We start from the raw sequence: 19,491 nt of genomic DNA, 5'->3' as shown, positions 1-19,491 counted from the left end.
CCAGGTCAAAAGAAACCAAATGTGGCCCCCAAAATTGGGTGGCCCAAAGCGAGGCTTTGCTCGCTTTGGGCCAAGACCGGCCCTGGTTGGTGTAGTAGTAGTAGTATTAACCATGATGATAAAAGTGATGAAGAAAAAAAAAATTATGGCTCTAGATACCACTTGATGTAGAAACGCAGCGGAATTAAAGATATGAAATAACTAAATAAGAACAATAAAATTAAAGATCAAATAACTCTAAATAATAAACTTTATTAAAACTTCAATGGGGTTTTTCTCTCAAATCTGAAAATAATAGACAAACTAGATATCCCTCTTATAGGGTTTTGGACTTTCCTAGATAGACTTGAATTAGAATTCCTAAATAATTAAATACTGCAACTTGCCTAAATAACTGGACTAACTCTGGACCTTTCCAATTATTGGAAATATTAAAATAGCATAATTCCTAAACCAAAATTAATTAATAAACATACTAAAATAAGAACTTTCTAAGTCTTCTCTCTTTGGCCGATTGGACCATGACCGGGTCCGGTCATGGAATTAGTCTCCATGCCGGGTGCCCCTGCATCAAAAAGTCTAGTATCGTGTAAGTGCATTTTGTAATTTTCATTCTTTTACTACCAACACGGCAACACTTCGACTTGTGGACCTTCGTGTTATTTATTTTTTATAGAGAACCCAAACCTTATTTTTGAAAAGTAACCGGGCCTTTTCCAATCGTCCTCGCAGAGAAGTACAGAAAACTTTGAATATTTGGCCTACTGAATGCTGTTCCACCATATTCTGACTTTGTATCAAAGACAGACTCCTAGTCAGGTGTGAAGATGATTTACTTAAACTTTCATTCTCTCTTCATTTCATTTAGGCCATGATAACTCCTTCACTATATAGAAGTAATGTGATTTGTATCTCATTTACTACGACTTTAGTTAGTTTCTTAGATATTAATTTTGAATGTCTCATTAGTTCAAATCAAATGTATTGAATTGTACTATTGATACATTGAGTTAAACTCTGAATAACTCTCCAAGTAATTGTAGCACTTCCACATATATAATGTGGATTCACATACGCAATGTATAACCTAGAAAAATGGTTTCCGTTTCTAATATCAATTTGTAAGAAACATGAGTTCGTTTACGGGATGAGGGTGATTGTTTTTAAGTGGGAAATTGGATGTTTTTTCCTAATGTGAATCATCTAAACAATAAGAGTAAGAGGGATATACCGATTAAAGAATCCATGAGTTCGTTTACGCTTGAGGTGGCTAGGTTGGCATATCCATTTCGGAAGTAAAGACAGCGGTTCATCGGAGGAAGAAAAACATTTCCTATATAATGTTTGACATGATTTAAATTTAATATGAAAAGAAAGCATCACAAAACCGAAGTGAACATTGAACAAGACAATTTAGGATCGCCGAAGAACTATCCGAATGAGTTGTTAGTTTAAACCTTAGTGTCTGCTCTTATTTCAGCACGCTTTTATCGTTCCTCGCCTTGAACCTCGACCAATTGAGTGATCCATTAATGATCCTTTTGAAGGAGCAGCTGCAAGATTTAGCATCCAATCTCTAACTGGTCCTAGATTTGCAGGTACAGCTACTTCATTGTTACTCAAAATAGTTTTTCCATGTAGCTATTTGTCTGTGGCAACCTTTAAGCTTCGGCGAACACTTTTTATGATCAGAGACGAGCATCTGAGCAATATCGTTTGTTGTTCAGTGTATATACCACGTAGGCGGACTGCAACAGCAGCTCCAACCTCAACCTTCTAGCATAATAAGAGAGAGAGAGAGAGAGAGAGAGAGAGAGAGAGAGAGAGAATAGTTCTTTTTACTGAAACTGGTTAAGTCACTAAAGAAGCATATACAGAATTTTCATGGTATTCTATTTCAATCATTGAAAAATGAAAAAACGAATATAATATAGAAATTTCCTCAAGAAGACATAAATTGAAATAAATAGAAACTTCATACATGAAAATTAAGAAAGAACTACATTACTTTGTAAGTAAAATTCTTGCTTGAAATAGGTTCTAGAATTTAGTGAAACTAAGCTTTCAACGTAACTGATTGTTTTGATCTCATTAGACATGTACTTAGTACAAGTTTTCTGCTTCTGATCATATAAAACTAAATCCGTGTGACCTTTTTGTAATAGCATGAGACCATTATTGAAACACTTAATCGGCCTCAGGTAATAACTAAATGGAGTGTCGTTGTCTGTTTGAATGGTGAATAGTTTAGTCCAAGACCCACCACCACCACCACCACCATGCTCCTCCTCCTCCTTCATTACCCATACTTGAGTTTGAAATTTCATTATGTCATTATCAAATTGTTAGGAAAAATAACCTAATTAACTTATTCAGGAATATGAAGATAAACGATGTGAAAGTAAAAGTAGAGACACCAAGATTATTTAACGTGGCAAAAAAACCCCTCGAAACTAGAAGGTAAAAAACCACGGGACCTAGTCCAGAAATCTTCCACTATAATTAAATAATGGTTTACACAATTCTTCAAGATGTGTAGAAACACTCTTGGACAACTCTTCACCAAACCTATGGTGGATAAACTGAACAAAGAAACAAAGAAATAAAATCTCTTACTCCTTAGGATTTGAACAAATCCTAGATTACTAAAGGTTGAAGAAGATAACCACAAACTAAATTGCTTCACAAGATTAATAATCTTCTTTTCTTCAAACCAATATTCTGCTCTTTCAATCTCTTTTGAAAGAACCACTTCAGAAATCTCTCTTTCTCTGACTTCTCTTTGTTCTGGAAGTTGTTGTGTATAATCTCTTCCCTTTCATTCCCTTTTATAATGATAAATAGGGAGGTTTACCAAAAGAAATAGGAATTCCTTTTTAGGCTTGAAAAAATAGAAACTTCTATTTTTTCCCCAAACAAGGAATAAGGGAAATCCTATTCCAACTAGGAGTCCTTTAATTATAAGGAGGGACCCCAACAAACTCCCCCTCCCGACTTATGAAGAGGGACCTACCATCCCCAAACTTGCAACACTGCTACATAGCTCATGTTTGCCTTTGGGTAATGGTTTTGTCATCATATCTGAACCATTGTCGTCAGTATGGATTTTCTCGATCTTCAACACCTTGTCTTCAAGAACATCTTGGATCCATTGGTATCTCACATTTATATGCTTGGACTTTGAATGGAAACTAGAATTCTTACTGAGGTGGATGGCACTTTGACTGTCGCAATGAATAACATAATTATCCTGTTTCATACCAAGTTCTTCTAACAGTCTCTTCATCCATAACATCTCCTTGCAACATTCTGTAATGGCAATATATTCTGCCTCTGTAGTAGATAAAGCTACACACTTTTGTAATTTAGATTGCCATGACACTGCTCCCCCTGAAAGTGTAAATAAGTAGCCTGATGTGGACCTTTTAGAGTCTACATCTCCTGCCATGTCTGCATCTGTGTAACCGACTAATACTGGCTTATCATTACCAAAACATATACGAGCTTTAGACGTACCTCTAAGATACTTCAGAATCCACTTCACTGCTAACCAATGCTCTTTGCCTGGATTAGCAAGAAATCTGCTTACTACTCCAACTGCAAATGCAATGTCCGGTCTTGTACACACCATTGCATACATCAAACTTCCTACAGCTGAAGCATAAGGAATTTTCTCCATTTCTTCTTTCTCACTTCTAGTTGATGGACACTGATCACGAGTCAACTTGAAGTGACTGGCTAATGGACAACTCACTGGTTTTGTCTTGTCCATATTGAACCTTTCTAGAACCTTCTCAATGTATCTTTCTTGTGATAGCCAAAGTTTTCCAGCTTTCCTATCACGAGAGATATGCATGCCAAGAATTTGTTTTGCTGGACCCAAGTCTTTCATATCGAAATACTTGTTTAGTTCCTTCTTTAACCTGCTAATTTTATTAGCATCCTGACCAACAATCAACATATCATCAACATAAAGTAGAAGTATAATCAAATCTCCATCAGGAAATTTATGAACGAAAACACAATGATCTGAAGCCGTCCTGTGATACCCTTGATCCTTCATGAATGATTCAAACTTTTTGTACCACTGTCTTGGTGCTTGTTTCAGCCCATATAAACTCTTCTCTAACTTACAAACCAAGTGTTCCTTACCTTTAACTTCAAACCCTGTTGGTTGTTCCATATACACATCTTCCTCCAAGTCACCATGAAGGAAAGCGGTCTTGACATCTAGTTGTTCAATTTCTAGGTTCATACTTGCAGCCAATCCCAATACTAACCGTATAGAGGACATCTTCACCACTGAAGAGAAAATCTCATCAAAATCAATACCCTTCTTCTGCCCAAATCCTTTCACCACTAGGCGTGCCTTATACCGTGGTTGTGAATTTCTTTCTTCGGTTTTGATTTTGAAAACCCACTTATTTTTAAGAATTTTCTTATTCTTAGGTTTTTCAACCAACTTAAAAGTGTTGTTCTTATGCAATGATTCAATCTCATCTTGCATAGCTTTCAACCACTCCTTCTTGTGTTCATCATCTATGGCTTCTTCATAACACTGTGGTTCTCCACTATCTGTAACTATCACATACTCGTGTGGAGGATACTTGGTAGATGGTGCTCTATCTCTAGTCGATCTTCTCAATTCAACTGGTGGTTCATGTTGAACTTCCATTCCTTGCTCAACATCATCACCCATAGGAACATCTTCATGAGCTTCATCTTCATGATTTTGTTCTTCACCTGCATTATCATGCATAACCTTAGAAGAGATATGTGGATCTAGATCAATGAGATCATTACTATGATTCTTATGCTTCTCAACTTTCCCAAAGTCCTCAATAGTTTGATTTTCAAGAAAGACCACATCTCTACTTCTAATAATCTTCTTATCGACTGGATCCCATAACCTGTATCCGAATTTCTCATCTGCATACCCTAAAAAGATGCATTGCTTGGCTTTACCATCAAGCTTTGCTCTTTGATCTTTAGGTATATGCACAAAAGCCCTGCAACCAAACACCCTTAAGTGTTCATAACTGACTTCTTTCCCAGCCCACACTCTCTCAGCTACATCTCCATCTAATGGTGCTGAAGGTGATAAATTAATCAGATAACATGCAGTACGCATTGCTTCACCCCAGAAGCTTTTAGGCAGCTTTGCTTCTGAGAGCATACATCTGATCCTCTCCACAATCGTGCGGTTCATGCGTTCTGCTACACCATTTTGTTGTGGAGTTTTGGGAACTGTCTGTTCATGTCGAATACCATGGGTTTTGCAATACTCTTCAAACGACCCGATGTATTCTCCTCCATTGTCAGTGCGAATGCACTTCAATGATTTTCCTGTCTCCCGTTCTACCATGTTGTGGAAATTCTTGAAAACTGCAAGTACCTGATCTTTGGACTTTATGGCATATGCCCAAACTTTCCTGGAAGCATCATCTATAAAAGTAACGAAATACAAAGCACCACCAAGTGTTTTGACCTTTAAAGGTCCACAAACGTCAGAATAAACGAGCTCCAAAACACTAGATTTTCTTTCAGATGCATTCCTTTGAAAGGATACTCTATGTTGTTTTCCTACTAAACAATGAGAGCAAGTGTTTAAATTTATACCTTTTACGTTCGGTAAGTCTTGTCGTTTAGCAAGGATTTGAAGTCCTTTCTCGCTCATGTGTCCGAGTCTTCTATGCCAAAGATCAGTGGAAGAATCTTTTTCAACTGCATTCAATTCTCCTTTACACAGTTTTACTTGAGTCCTGTATAAAGTACAACACTTCTTCCCTCTTGCTATCACCATTGACCCTTTTGTCAGCTTCCACTTTCCATCACCAAAGTGACTGTGGTACCCTTCATCATCTAATACTCCGGTAGAGATTAGGTTATATCGAAGATCTGGTATATGCCTCACATTCTTAAGAATCAATGTACTCCCTGTGCTCGTCTCAATTTTCACTTCTCCAATTCCTACGATTTTTGAGAAACCTAAGTTTCCCATCCTGACTTTTCCAAGGTCACCAGTTTTGTAAGAGTTAAAGAAATCCTTACATGGAATAGCATGATACGAAGCACCTGAGTCAACCAACCATGTTGTTTCTGGTTCTGACTCAGCCATACTTAAGCAAGTGTCTCCACAACCTGAGAGTAAGATAATGTCATCACCTGAGGCAACTGCCGCAACATTATCTTGTTTTTCATCATCCTTTTTATTTTCCTTCTTTGGTTTCCTGCAATCACTCTTGTAATGACCCATTTTTCCACAACCAAAACATCTAACTTCTTTCTTTGGTTTTGATCTCCCATTTGACTTATCACGGTTATGAGGTTTTCTACTTTTACCTCTCCCCCGTCTTTCTGTAACAAGTGCCTCTGAATGAGACTCGTCTGACGATGATTTCCTTCTTGTTTCTTCATTCAACAAACTACCTGTTACGTGATTCATACGCATTATGCCATCAGGAGCAGAATTGCTAAGAGACACCACCAATGTCTCCCAACTATCTGGTAAAGAATTTAGAAGAAGTAAGGCCTGCAACTCATCATCCAAAACTAACTTCATTGCAGAAAGCTGGTTTACTAGACTTTTCATCTCATTCAAGTGTTGAGCAATTGAGGTTCCTTCTTTATATTGTAATTTTCCTAGCTTTCTGAACAAGTAAGCCTTTTTGGCAGCTGTCTTCTGATCATACAATTCTTCTAATTTCCTCCATAGACTATAAGCGGAAGTCTCCGTTGATACATGATGAAAAACACTGGGTTCTACCCATTGTCGAATAAATCCAACAACCTTACGATCAAATACCTTCCAGTCTTCTTCATCTATCTTCATCGGTTTTGTACCGTGATTTTCAATGGGTGCAGCTAGGTCTTTGCAGTATAACAAATCTTCCATTTTTGCTTTCCACATCAAGTAGTTTTCTCCATCTAAACTAATCATGCGATTAGTATTCACTTCCATATTTCTGAACAATAAATCCAACCTTAGCTCTGATACCACTTGTTAGGAAAAATAACCTAATTAACTTATTCAGGAATATGAAGATAAACGATGTGAAAGTAAAAGTAGAGACACCAAGATTATTTAACGTGGCAAAAAAACCCCTCGAAACTAGAAGGTAAAAAACCACGGGACCTAGTCCAGAAATCTTCCACTATAATTAAATAATGGTTTACACAATTCTTCAAGATGTGTAGAAACACTCTTGGACAACTCTTCACCAAACCTATGGTGGATAAACTGAACAAAGAAACAAAGAAATAAAATCTCTTACTCCTTAGGATTTGAACAAATCCTAGATTACTAAAGGTTGAAGAAGATAACCACAAACTAAATTGCTTCACAAGATTAATAATCTTCTTTTCTTCAAACCAATATTCTGCTCTTTCAATCTCTCTTGAAAGAACCACTTCAGAAATCTCTCTTTCTCTGACTTCTCTTTGTTCTGGAAGTTGTTGTGTATAATCTCTTCCCTTTCATTCCCTTTTATAATGATAAATAGGGAGGTTTACCAAAAGAAATAGGAATTCCTTTTTAGGCTTGAAAAAATAGAAACTTCTATTTTTTCCCCAAACAAGGAATAAGGGAAATCCTATTCCAACTAGGAGTCCTTTAATTATAAGGAGGGACCCCAACACAAATATGCAAAGATGGTCTCTCAGAACACCCATACTAAGTGAGACTGGGGATTTGTCTTTCAATTCCTCAGGTAATGGGGCATCCTTAACACTCTCATGAAACATATCAAATGAAAGTATAACATCATAGGAGCATCTCTTCCCTACGACAGCAGCCCGAGTTCCTGCCCAATGAAGAGCTCCATTAACAAATACACCACAACCACCACAAGTCCGGACTGTATAAGGGATGTCTTCGATGATCTTCCCCGATTCGGACCCTAAAGTGTAAACCTTGACCCTACTAAAAAAATTATCCCCCTCACGTATGCTATAAATAATCAAAAACTTGTAATCATCAAGCTTGCAATCATAACCCAGCCCAGACGACATAGTAATAACAGAGGATGGTTTTTTTATGAAACTGTACGGTGGTGACACTGGTAATGTTTTATATTCATTAGTAGATGGGTTCCAGATGTAATAATCACCAAAAATTTTGTAGGAAATTAAATCATTGCAATAACCGGTAATGTAGATTTGGGGTTCACTAAAAGAGATGTATGGGTGATCCATCAAATCTAGAGATTTATTAGATGCCAATGAATGACAATCGATGAGGTATAATCTTTCTATCTCTAAGGTGCTGTTTGTTTTTTTTTTTATGTCTGAATCTGAATTGGCTGAATGAATTGTCTGAATCTGAATTGGCTGAATCTGAATTAGCTGAATTTTTTTGTAAGTTTGATGTTTGTTTTTCAAATCTGAATTTTGAAGTCTGAATCAATAGTTTTACATTTATACCCCTATTTAATAATTTCCCATAAGAAAACCTGATTTCACAAAAAACCAATGTTTTTTTATCTCTCTCTCTCTCTCTAATAAAAAGAAAGAAAAACCCTACCCTCTTGAACGTCTCTTTCCCCATCTAGTTTCTCTCTCTAAAAATGGAGTCACCTGCTACTACTAGATCGAAGAGATCACTCCGATCAAAATCAAAATCATCTTCACCAGATGAATCTCAATCTCCAAATCTGACTACTCCACAGAAATCGATTCAACTCCCACAAGGAAGCAGAAATCAAGGGTTTGTCAAAGTGATTTGTCAAAGTGATTTAGATTAAAAGAAGAAACACTAAAAGAACCCAATCCCGTTGAATGATTTTAATGATTTTGTTGAAGTGGCAAAAGATTTTAACCCTCAATCAAAGTGGCAAAAGAAACCCTCGATCAAACTCCCAGAGAAGTAAGGGTTTCAATGATTTTAACCCTAGTTTTAGTATTATTATATCTTTCGATTCAATCTTCCTTTCTTATACTGATTTTGTTATTGACTTTTTGATTTAGGTATGAACTATTGTTTGAGTTCTTTAAAAGCATGTTGATTTCAATTAGGTTACTTCTATTGAGGAAGGAAATGACTTCCTTTACAAATATTTCCCCCAAAATTGAATCTTTAAAGAGATGGAAGGATAGAGTGGTGGTGATGGGGGTGGTGGTGTGGTCGGTGGTGATTGATCGGTGGTGCCTAGTGGTGGTGGTGGTGCAGTCGGAGGTGGAGGTGGTGATGGTTAGGTGAAGAGGGAAGAGATAGAAGTAATTTTTAGATTTTACAGGGCTAAAGAAGTCATTTTGTATATTTCAGATTCCTCCTTCTATTTTCAGACTTGTTTTAAAGTCTGAAAAAAATGGACTTTATTCAGCCCATTTCAGACCTCAAGCCATTCAGCAGAACTTTCAGATTTTGGTAAAGAAAAAAAGCAAACATCTGAAATCTGAATTGGACCCCAATTCAGATTTCAGATCTGAAAATTTTAAAAAACAAACAACACCTAAGTCAATCAGAATGAGACTAGATTTGTCATGTTCAATAGCATGATTAAGGTGAAGTTTAATGAAATTAGGGTTAGAAGATAGAGAGCACCACGTTTTGGATACTGACCTAAATCGATGGATGGATTTGACTGGTAAATTTACAAGTATATCGGTGATTACATCGTCGGGGAGGAGGCTGATCGGCACTGAACATCGTTGACTTTCCATCGTCGAACTCGTACTAGACTAGAGAGAGAGACAGTTTACCAGATCAATTCGGAAGAAGAGTCAACCCCCCAAAATATATTATATATACGTATGGGAATGGGAGGGAAGTTGGTTGAGCCCCCCAAACCAATCTTGTTCGCTTTTCACCACAGTTTGGTTAAATGTTAAATGCACTCACAGTTTGGTTAAATACAGTCACATTATCTGTGTTGATGAAAAAAATATACCCTTTAACGCTTTAAAAAAAATATACCCTTTAACGAGAGTGAACAAAAGAAAAAGATTAAAAATTGGGGGCAAAAGATAATTCTAGACACAATGAAGTGTTAAAAATGGCAGATGATTACGAATTAGGAGTAAAATCAGGACTTCGTTATAAATTGGAAACCAAAAATTAAATTATTTATTGTCTAAGCAAAAATATTATGTAGACAATTATTTTCGGGTCAGAGGTGTTGTGTTTGACTTAATTGACTCCAATACAATAAGGGGACAACTCTTTCTCATTTATTTCTCTTTTTAACCCCAACATGTTTTTCTCAACAACAAAAAATCAACAAAGTTCAACAAAAAAAAAAACAAAAAATCAACAAATTCGTGTACTTCCTCAGCCATGAAGATCCATTGAACTGGTTTTCCAATAAACATTTAACAAATTGACTTTCTAAAAAATTCGGAGTTTTGTGAGAAATCATTTATTCTTATACAGAAATGTCATATATATTGAGGATTAGTTAAAACCCTAAACTTCAAAACCCTAATTTTGAAACCTAAAAGACTATTACAGTAATTGATACAAACAATATAGGGTTATTTTAGATCAAAGCTTCAACTAAGATAGAGTTATCACTTTCTCTCTCATCATCTTTATTCCCATGAATCTTCAAACCATGCACTACATCAACACAAGATCTTTCATCTTCATCATAAGAACTTTCATGAATATTTGAATCAACTACTTCATCAGATCCCTCCTCACATTCCAGTCTTTCCCACAACCGATCACTTCACCTCCGAGAACTTCCAGCAAATTCCCCCCCCCCCCCCCCTTTCCGTATGAACATGATACTGGTCGGTCAGAAATTAGAGCAATTTCGATGAACGTATCAGATAAACTACCATCGTAAGAGGTAAAAATGATTTTCCTTCAATACAGTATCCATCATTCAAAAAGTGTGGCTACTAGATTATCATCTTCTTTCCTTTGTAGATTTTGTAATAGATCTTATTTTCCTTGAAGAAAATTGGTGAAAATAAATAAGTATTTTCATTTTTTTTTACCAAAATTGCTTTATTTATTCATATCAAAGTGGAGCTTAACTCCATTACAGTTTTTCCAAGAAAGAGGCATCATAGTTTGCCAAACACGAGACTTACCTGATAGTCTAGAAGACTTGGCTAGAGTATCAGCGGTAACATTGGCTGATCTATGCACAAATCTAAATGAAATACTTTCAAAAGAAGCGCAGTGATATAGGATTTTGTTAATGGCATGTTTAGATGTCCAATGCGCTTCGACTGCTTCTTGTTTAGTTGATCTATCACTCTCTGTGAATCGCCTTCCACGATAATCCTTCGTATTCCATTAGCTTTGACCCAATGAACTGCAGTAAGAGCCGCCAAAATCTCTCCTTCATCTACGGATCGAGTGAAGGGTAAGATTGATTTGCCTGCAATACATTCACCTGTATTGTCATGAACTACAATAGCTATAGCAGAGACCTCCATGACTGTCTTAAAAGAGACATCAAAATTTATCTTCAAAACCATAGGAGGAGGTTTATCCAAGTATGTTGAGCCTGGTCAGTAGGAGTAGATGAAATATGAAGTTTTCGTGTAAGTAGTTGGATAAACTGAATGATGTTATCTCTAAGCCTATGAATATCTACCTCCTGATTCTGGAAAACCTTGTCACACCTACTTTTCCATACATACCAGAAAACTATCGTTACTTGTGCCGAGAAAGGCAACTCATCTTTTGGACTGCACTGATCCATAGAAGCTACACTCGTAAACCAATCCTTAAAAGAGTGTAGAGCATGAGAATCAATTCGGATAGTACAAGGTAGAGAAAAGCAAAGTGTTCTAGTTATTTTCCTTTAAGATGTATAATTATTTATCCAAAATATACATGTGGTTCACACTTTAGGCTCTGAATCGTGGAATATCAATGAAAACATTCTTTATAAACTCTTGACTCACGGTTGTGGTGTGTTTCTTAATGAGCTCTTAATCGGATGGGAACTGGGGGCGTTGTCGCAGGAAAGAGATGCTCTTATGATGCTATACTTTCATTTGATATGGGTAATGAAGGAGGAGCATGGGGGTGGTGGTGGGTCTTGGACTAGACTGTTCACCATTCAAACAGACAACAACGCTCCATTTAGTTATTACCTGAGGACGATTAAGTTTTTCAATAACGCTATCATGCTATTACAGAAAAGTAAGACGGATTTAGTTTTATATGACTAGAAGCTGAAAACTTTTAAATTAAGATGAGAAAAAAAAATAGGCGGCGAGATCAAGCGATCCTCGTTTGTACTTCGGGCGCGCTTCAAGCATCTTCAGAAGGGCGCGATCGCGCCCCATCTGACGGTTGTCATTGAGCCCATGTCGGGGTACAAGGTGGGGTCACATATGGTTTCCATGTAATGGCCGTATTTATTCCTTCTTCAGGATTCTTTCGGTGAGATTTTTAGATCCAACAAGCGGCGTTCTTTCCACCCTTTATCCTTGATCTAACGGCTATAATTGCAGCCCACAGTTAGTTCGAACAAACTGTCACCTTTATTCGTGAAGCGTTGTTTATTTTTCAACCAACACATCCCCGAGTGAACAATCACGTCCCAAATACTAACATCTATTCGATTCTTATAAATTGAACCCAAAACAACTACAAATTTCATTATGTTTTTCTGTGCTTTCAGCACTAAGAGTTCTCTATTTTTCTGTGTCAATAATAACACCTTAGTGGGAATGTCTGGAGGATTTCATTCAGTCTCTTCTTTTGTTCTTAGTAAATTAAACTATCCATGTGTGTCTGGAATTGTAACGCCCAAGCCTTAGCAGTTATCGATATTGTCCCCACTTTAACCACCTCACACAAGTATAGAGTTTTATTCTTGGCGAAGGCACCACGAGCCTGCCACCTAAAAGGCTCGGTATGGGCGAAGACACACCATTCGCTCGATCATCAAAGTGCCCAGCGACACCGTGGACCCTCCCCCCCCCCCCCAACGATATCGTCCTCACTTTAGCCACCACCTACTGTGGTATGAGGTTTGGTTCCCCAAAGGAGTCCTCAGTACTTACTAAGCTTGAGCGTACACATATAGTCCAGTCTCCAGACACTCTTGCGAGCGATGTGGGACTGTTACAATCTCCCACCCTCGGTGAAGAGTCGTCCTCGGCTCAGATACCACTTTGTAACGCCCCAAGCCTTAGCAGTTATCGATATTGTCCCCGCTTTGACCACCTCACACAGGGTTTTGTTCTTGGCGAAGGCACCACGAGCCCACTCAAAAGGCCTCGATACTTACTAAGCTCGAGCGTACACCTATAGGCCAGTTTCCGGACACTCTTGCAAGCAATGTGAGGCTATTACAGGAATATAATCCTTAAAACGGAAGAAAGAATCAAGAGCATGGAATTGAAACGATTCTAGTATGTTAAGAATATGGAATCGCGAGTATTCGAGCATATCTAGAATCCAGAAACAAGAGTTGTATAGTGTATCTAAAATCTAGAATCAAGAGCATTCAATTGTGCCTAGAAGACAAAACCGTAGTCTAAAAGTTCAAGTCAAAGAGTTCATAGTGCTCACGAAGGTTCACCCGCTTTCAGAACTGTGAAGTACCATCACAACCCTGGAAGGTATAGTCGTTGTATCCCGGAGGCATACACCTTATTTGTTGGTATTGGTAAGGAAAAATAATTTATTCTCGCTTCGACTAAATAATTCTTTTTCTATTTCCTCCAATATTTTCCTTTTCATTTTCATTTATATTTCCAAATCAAAGATATTTTGATTTTTGAATCAGTAGTGTATTGGCTTTAAATTAATAAGTCAGAAAAAACATAAGAAATACAATTCTTTTTTCCAATCTTAAATCGATAATGTGATTCGGCCAATTAGGCAATTACTACTCCACATGAAAATCAGGGCTCCGAAGATTTTTATATATGCACCCCTATACAAATATTTTACTCTTGACATATGAGATGATCGATTCAAGTGAATCCACCAGCCTAAAGATTCACATGTTCCTTTATTTCCCGATAAACCAACTAACGACAAAGAATGTAAGTGTTCCCGAATGGCCTATTTAATGTGATCGCCTATTCTAAGTTTATGTTTTCTTTATCAATTACTTCGATTTTCTCTTTCAATCTTTCTTACTGTTTCTATTTCTATTGGAGAAAAAGAATACGTCTACTTGTTTTTATCAATGTGATTATCCAAGATAAACTAGAAATGCACAGTGCGGTTTATGATGTACTCAAATATATCTCTTAAAACTCATTGGCTTGCTACGAATGAACCGAAGTCCAACATAATCATAAATAAGTCAATTCCTGCTAGGAATTTAGTAACATTGAAATTGACGGTCCCAAAAGGGTAGTGAATAAACTACCACAAGATCAATCTCAAAAAACAATCAACAAATAATCCACCAAAGATGAAACCACAAAACCACCAGCTCAAACACAAATATAAATCAGCAGTCTAAACCCATACTCTTCATCTCCATATCCAACAAAGACACAAGGATTAGTCTTCGAATCAAGTTTGGATCTTTGTTCCCTCGGAACGTGCATGTATGCCTTACACCCAAACAATCTAATATGTGAATATGTAGGATCCCTTCCTTTCCATACTCTCTCTGGAACATCAAAATCAAGAGCTGTTGACGGAGCTCGATTTATCAAGTAAACAACACAATTAACACCTTCAGCCCAAAATGTCTTAGGAAACTTAGACATTTCTTGCATACATCTCACTTTCTCCATGATGGTATGGTTCATCCTTTCTGCAACTCCATTGTGTTGTGGAGTACCCGGGGTTGTTCTTTCATGTCTAATGCCAAACTGTGAAGTATAACTCTTGAACTCATTCGAAGTATACTCACCACCGTTGTCGGATCGAAGACACTTTAACTTTCTTCCTGTCTCCCTTTCAACCATGACATGAAATTTCTGAAAGATCTCGAACACTTGGCTTTTTGCTTTCAACATGTATACCCAAGTCTTCCGAGTAGCATCTAAATTTAACAAAGTATTTGTTACCACCAATAGACTCCACTTCCATAGGACCACAAACATCAGTGTATACAAGGTCCAACTTTCCTTGCCTTTTAGTGGACTTCTTAGAAAATGAAGCTCTATGCTGTTTGCCTGCCAAGCAATAGTCACAAGGGTCAATAATAATAGCTTTATCAACAGGAATGAGTGATTTACCTGCCAAAACCTTCATCTTCTTGTCACTCATGCATCCTAGTCTTCGATGCCACAAATTAGAAGAACCATTTTCTTCAACTGCATTCAGCTCACCGGAACATATACTCAAATATGTCTTATACAACGAGCAACACAAATCACCTCGAGCGACTACCATCGAACCCTTGGACAGTTTCCACTTACCACCACCAAAAGTGTGCTGAAAACCTCCTTGATCAAGGACATTTGCAGACAGCAAATTCAGACGTAGATCAGGGATGTGACGGACATCTTTTAGTATAAGTATACACCCAACACATGTCTTCACACGAATATCACCCAAACCAACGATGCTAGCTGAGCTTTGATTACCCATCTTGACACTACCAAAATCACCACTTTTGTAGTTCAAGAAGCAATCTCTATGCGGAACACAATGATATGAAGCACCTGAATCTACAAGCTACTCTGAATCTGAACTATTAACATGATGACACTCACCAATAGTGCTGATCAAAGATGAAGCATCATCTTCAGTAGAAGTAATAGTTGTAGTATTTTTATCATCTTCCTCATTCTGTGAACCTGATTTGTTACCTTTTTCTTTCTTCCATCGATAACAATACTTCTTTATGTGACCAGGCTTGTTGCAATAGTGACACATTCTGACCTCTTTCCCATCTCTGGATTTAGATCTACCCTTAGAGTTACCACGAAATTTAGGACCTCTACTTTTGCTTCTTCCTCTATTCTCAATAACAAGAGCTTGTGAATTATCAACTCCCATCTCCTTTCTTCTAACCTCTTCATTAAACATACTCTTTAATAACATCCAAAGAAAGAGTACCATCTGGAGCAGAGTTACTAATAGTCACCACCAAGGTCTCCCAACTATCCGGTAAAGAACTCAATAAGAACAAAGCCTACAACTCATCATCAAGAACAATCTTCATAGTAGTCAACTTGTTAATAATATCTTGGAAATCACTTAGATGCTCTGAAACAGATTTCCCACTCTTCAATTTCAAATTAACAAGTTTCTTTATCAACGATGCTTTATTACGAGTCGTCTTCCTTTCATAAAGACCTTCCAACTTCTTCCAAAGATCATACGGGTCAGACTCTTGAAAACATGGTTGAATATGCTAAGATCAACCCATTGTCGAATAGTTCCCAAAGCCTTTCTTTTCAACTTCTCCCAATCTTTTTCTTCCATATCTCCAGGTTTTGCAGGTTTAGTAGAATTAGCACTACTACCAATCGGATCAAACAAATCTCTGCAATACAACATATCCTCCATCATCGGTCTCCAAATAGAATAATTTGTTGATGTCAATTTAACCATGGAGCTGCCACTACTACTCTCCATGTTCAATAGCTGAACAAACCACGCTGCTCTGATACCACTTGACGGTCCCAAAAGGGTAGTGAATAAACTACCACAAGATCAATCTCAAAAAACAATCAACAAATAATCCACCAAAGATGAAACCACAAAACCACCAGCTCAAACACAAATATAAATCAGCAGTAAAATAAATCAAAGTCTTCGATGTGAAGAGTAAAAACCACGGGACTTATGAGGAGTCCACCCTAACAACTTCCACTATAATGATAAAAATTGAGGGTACAAGATAATCACAGCAATAATGCAAATCTTCAACCCACCAATACCCACATACATAGTGGATGAACAACACAGGAGAAGAAAAAAGAAATCACCACAGAAACTGTAGTCTGTTCAGGCTCTGATTTCTTCGTCACAAAAGAACCAATGAATAATCCAACCGCACAGATAGAAGCCCAAGATGTTACGAACACACTGACAAAATTTCAGCAAAATCCGACACCGTTTGCCCCTCAATCCGACCTCGAAACTGTTACTGCACCCAGAAATCCGAGTCTGCCTCTCTTTTTACTTCTCACTTGTTTTCTCTCTCTTTTCTTATGTTTTTGGGAATTTTGGTCAAATGACCTTTGACCGGGTCAAATTTGTTAAAATGACCCTCATTTTGAAGTATTGGTCAAATGACCTTATTTTAGCCTTAAACTTCCGTATTTGCCCCTCACTATAAAAGATTGTCTAAATAATCTAGACTATCTAATTTCCCCAAAATCAGAGTTTACACTCTCTCTCTCTCTAGTCGACCGAAAAAGTGAAGCAACGGGACTCTCTCATCTTTCTCATTCTCGGGCATTCTCTTTGAATCGAACTCTCTCTCACGCAACACTCTCAATCGATCACTCTCTTTGATTCAGGTATTCCTCTATCTCTCTTAAAAATTGGGAACCCTAACCCCCAAATTTTATTTCCTAAAACCCTAGATTTTTTTGAACAAGCTTTCTACTATAGAAGAAGTTGTTTGTGGGTGTTAATGGAGGTTTCTAGGGCAAAATTTGAATTGTTTGTATGTATCACTCGTTTTGATGATTACATGGGGGACTTAGGGTTTTTTCTCCCGTCGATTTTGATGTGAAAAACCTTTATTTTGATCTGAACTACTCGTTCTTTCACATTTAGCTAATTCAATTAGGGTTTAGATCATAAGAGTAGAAGATTAGATAATGTGCACTCATTGTGCTTGATGAAATGTCTGTGAGAACTTGAATACTTCAGCTCATAAGTATATTAAGCATATAAACACTATGAATTTGATTGCTTTTGCCTTTGGCTTACAAAGAAATGTTATTTGCTGGCAATTTTGAGGATTGAAGTTCAAGAATAGTGAAATGAACAACTAGGAAAATTTTTGAGGATTTCGTGGCAAGTGTTTGATATCTATTTTGCCTTTTAATGTGCCCACAAAGTGGTCACTTGTTCATGTTTTCGCATAGTTATTCATCATTTATTTATACAAACAAGGGTATGATTCCATTACCTGTCAACTGAAATTTTCATGTTTGGTGTTATTGTGTTTGTTAGGTAAACTGATATTGTCTTAGTGAAGTGGGAAATATGAGACGTCCGAGCCATAAACACATGAATCAGTATAGTTTAGACTTAGAGGATATACAAATCACTGTGATGGGATTCTTTAGTTTGGGTTATGAGTCCGACTATGGTGTTTGTATGTATCGCTATTTCACACATTTACCCAAGAACTAAATTAGGTTCTCTAACTAAACTTCCTCGATTTTGCTTGCTCTTTTGGTGTTAAACCTCTATTATAAGAGTCCGATTATGTGCTTTATATTTGATTGATGAGTTTGGTTTTATTAGGTGTTTGTTAAGTGTGTTATTGTTATCATATAGGTTCCAGGAAGATTAAATATAGTATTGGAGTATTGTAAAGGTGGAGATCTTTCTAAGTATATTCAACGTCACGAAAGAGTTCCAGAAGCAACTGCCAAGCAATTTATGCAACAACTAGGTATGTTAACGATGTGCCAATGCATCAGGAGATGCCTATTTGGTTTCTTCTTTTTGTTGTCATTGACTTATTTCTTATCTTATAGGTTTGTCTTAAATCTTAAATGATTTCTATGTATTGAGATTGTATATGGTCTCTTTTTTCAACAGCTACTGGACTACAAATCCTTCGACAAAACAATCTTATACATCGGGATCTAAAGCCACAGGTTTGTTCTCATTTCTCGCAAGGGACTCTCTTTGTAGTTTGTAAACACTGCTATTTGACATGGTGACAAAATATGATTCTGATATTTAACATTTTCTGCACAGAATCTCCTCCTTTCGTGAAACGACAATCACTACGTACTGAAAATAGGGGATTTCGGCTTTGCAAGGTTAGATCGCAAGATAAATATCATTTTACATGATTTATAAATTTAGTATGACATCTTAAGAACCCTTGAGAGAAAAGAACTGAGTACAAAGTAGGAATGTGAAAGGATGACTGTCGAACCGGGAAAAACACTTTTGGGTGTGTAACATTTCTGAACATAACAAGGATGAAAAAGAAAAAGAGAGTTAGAGAATATGATTTTTTCCCTCAATGTCAATACTAGAAAGAAAGACAACTTGATTAGAAATGGAAGTGAATTACGAGGATGTCAAATCCTTAAGCTTCAGTGTGCTCTGTACTCTCATCCTTCGTAAGAGTTTTAACTTCATACAGAGAGTGTAGATACTAGCCTAAACTCTGCATTGTCATTGACTTTAATTAACAGAATTATGAAAAAGAAAAAGAGAGTTAGAGACGGCTGAAATGCAAGGTTTATCTTGTATTTCTTGTATGTTTCTACACTAAATACTGTCCGTCCTGTCACTGTCTAAATAGGTCTGATGATTTATTTCTTAAACTGTGTTATGTTTGGGTTGATATAGTTTGCCTGTTTTCTTAGTTGGGGTGCTTGATTGACTCTGAGTCAATCAAGCACCCCAACTAAGAAAACAGGCAAACTATATCAACCCAAACATTGCACAGTTTAAGA

This window comes from Eschscholzia californica, unplaced genomic scaffold (genome assembly GCF_041429995.1).
Source record: "Eschscholzia californica isolate CP2 unplaced genomic scaffold, dmEscCali1.0.p SCAF_1, whole genome shotgun sequence".
NCBI lineage: Eukaryota > Viridiplantae > Streptophyta > Magnoliopsida > Ranunculales > Papaveraceae > Eschscholzia > Eschscholzia californica.
Note: the sequence above shows the minus strand (reverse complement) of the source record.